The sequence below is a fragment of the Desmodus rotundus genome, chromosome 4 (assembly GCF_022682495.2).
Source record: "Desmodus rotundus isolate HL8 chromosome 4, HLdesRot8A.1, whole genome shotgun sequence".
NCBI classification, from domain to species: Eukaryota; Metazoa; Chordata; class Mammalia; order Chiroptera; family Phyllostomidae; genus Desmodus; species Desmodus rotundus.
The window spans coordinates 146435348-146438324 of NC_071390.1; the positions used below are offsets into that span (position 1 = coordinate 146435348).

Genomic DNA, 2977 nt, shown 5'->3' on the forward strand with positions numbered 1-2977 from the left:
CAATAACTTAGAAGACATGGATACGTTCCTAGAAATATATTACCTTCCTAGACTGAATCATGAATTGGAAAATCCAGAAAGACATAAACAGATAGAGCCCTAAGTGGTGTGGCTCAGTGGATTGGGCATCATCCTGCAAAGCAAAAGGTCATAGGTTTGATCACCAGTCAGGGCACATGCCGGGGTTGCAGGCCAGGGGGTTGGGGGCGTGTGAGAGGCAACTGATCCATGTTTCTCTCACACATCCATATTTCTCCCCCTTCCTTTCTCCCTTCCTTCCCCTGTCTCTAAAAATAAATAAATAAAATCTTTAAAACAAACAAAGGCTATATAACAAGATACAAAGAAGGACCCAGCAGTTTTCTTTTTTGTATTTATTTGAAGAAACCCAAAACACTAAATCAAAGACAAATGTATCCTTATGTTCATTGCGGCACTGTTTCCAATAGCCAAACAAGATGGAAGCAACTTCAGCATCCATCAATAGATGGACCGAGAAGTGCTGCACGCGTACAACGGAACACGACTCGGCCATGACACAGGATGCAGTCTTGCCATCTGCTACAACGTGGATCAGCCAAGAGGGTATTGTGCTGAGTGAAATATGTGAAAAAAAAAGAAATCCAAAAAACAATACCATATGATTTCACTTATATGTGGAATCTAAAAAACAAAATGAACAAGTGGAACAGAAACAGGCTCATAGATACAAAGAACATTTTGATGTTTGTCAGATGAAAGGAAGGTTGGAGGGATGGGTGAAAAGGGCAAAGGGATTAAGAAGTACAAATTGGTAGTCTCAGAATAGTCATGGGGATGTAAAGTACAGCACAAGGAATATAGGCAATAATATTGTAATAAATACGTATGGTGTCGGATGGGTTCTAGCTTTATCAGGATGACCACTTTGTATGTCATATAAGTATATAATCACTGGGGTGTACACCTAAAACTAATTGTATGTCAACTGTAATTGAAAAAATATTTAAATCTAAATAAATATACATATAATGGCACACCAAACAGATACAATAGATGTAAAGAACCTTAAGAACACAGATAATAATAAAATGTAGGAAAATAGAGAGTCAATAATAATAATATTAGTAATAATTTGGTCTCTGGTTGATTCCATCTCTCTACTCATTGCATTTCAGTTGCATTTACTTTTTCAAAAGCTTCCAAACACAGCAGTTTGTCATGACTCACTGGTTTTGCATAATCCACTCTCCTGCACGAAATGCTCTTCCTGTGCTGGCTGGCTGAGCACCTCAGCCTCCTTGAGGAGTTAATGCAAATATCTCTGCCCCGGACATGCCTCCTCGACTGCACCTCCCTCCAAGCATTCTCCCTCTGCAAGGTATGTGGGTCTGTTAACATTTATCACTCTTTATCATGTCCTTTCCTTTATATTAACTCCAAGCTCCTCAATGATGGGGAATGCACATTCTTGCTTTTATATTTGAGTACCCAGCTGCCAATATACATGCCCAGTAAATGAGGAGGTGAGTGAACGGGGAGATTCCAGAAGAGAAAGGGGAATATTTTGTGACAAGACTTGATGAAAATTATGATACATATCGTTGACAATTTTCTTTTCCTCTTCCTAAGGTGGCGACAGTGAGAACTTACCTAAGAGAAGGACTGGCTAATTGGGCAACTCCTGGCTTTAAGAGAACACCTGTCATACAGGCTTGTTGGCACCTGAAGTACAAACAGCTGAGAGTCTGGGCGTGGCTTCCCTGTGAATACGTGGCCCAAATGCCAAAGGCTTTCCCACCCTCCATGAAGGCAGACAAGGCAGACCAGTCCCAGCTTGCACCTTCCTGAGAAGTAGCCCTGGCAGGCGGTCACTAACTCCAGCTTTAAATCAGTGGTTCTTAACCAGAGCAGATTTTGCTTCTTCCCTCAAGACATATTTGGGAATGTCTGGAGATATTTGGGGGTCATCAAAACTAGTTTGTGTGGGGTGCTACTGACATCTAGTGGGTAGAGGCCAGGGATGCTGCTAAACAATGCACAGGACAGGTCCCACAACAAAGATTTATCTGACCCAAAATATAGATAACACTGAAGCTCGGAGAGCTCACTCTTAATAATGAAGTCATGTGCTCACTTCAGCAGCACATATACTAAAATTGGAATGATAAAGAAAAGATTAGCATGGCCCGTGAGCAAGGATGACATGCAAATATGTGAAGTGTTCCATATTTTTTAACAAGAAGAGTCTCACAAACAGTGAATGTGCAATCCAGGCCATGTTTGAGTCTAGGGATTGCAAAATTACAGTCTATGCTTAACACAGCCTCCCTGGGTCTCTTTAATGATAAAATTGGGGAACTAATTTGGGAAGTGTGGGTTTTTGTGACTGCACAGAATCTGTCTTTTAATCTGGACAGGATGTCCTGGTTCACCCCAACCCCTAGACCCCCCCCAAACTCACAGGTCCACGAATCTCCATAAAGAGTATCTCCTACCCTGTGGGACACATGTGTCTCACCCAGGCCTCCTGCCGCTGGCACCTCTTGTTCATCCTGTCCAGTCAGCAGGCACCGTCAATGTAATCGATCCGTTTTATGTTCTCCACCGTGTCCAGGTGACCACATCACTTCTGATTATAGTATGACGACCAGTGGGTGAGTTAAATTAGCCTGGGGAAAACTGTAACTGTATATGGCCTAGTCCATGTAATTGCAAACTGTTTCAGATCCTCTGTTCTTATTGGGATAGAAAATAGGCATTTGCTGCATCAGTGGCCGCATAGCATGGACCTGAAACCGTATTAATCTTCTCTAGCAAAGGCACCGTGCCCAGCCTAGCAGCCGCAATGGGGCTACTGGGTCGAGCTTGGCATAGTCCACACTTATTCTCCAGGATTCATCCGGTGCTGTGGGGCCAGCCTAGTAAGTTAACGACAGATGTGAGAGGAGCCTGCACAGCTAGATGCTCAAGGTCCTTAAGGGGCACTAACCTCTGC

General features: G+C 43.0%; 1 non-coding gene across 1 annotated transcript; it reads left to right on the forward strand.

Moving 5' to 3' along the window:
- Positions 1-2108: 2108 nt before the first annotated feature.
- LOC112316946 (U6 spliceosomal RNA) lies at positions 2109-2215 on the forward strand. Its single transcript, XR_002976051.1, has one exon. It is a non-coding gene; the product is annotated as a U6 spliceosomal RNA (small nuclear RNA).
- The last annotated feature ends 762 nt before the right edge of the window (positions 2216-2977 follow it).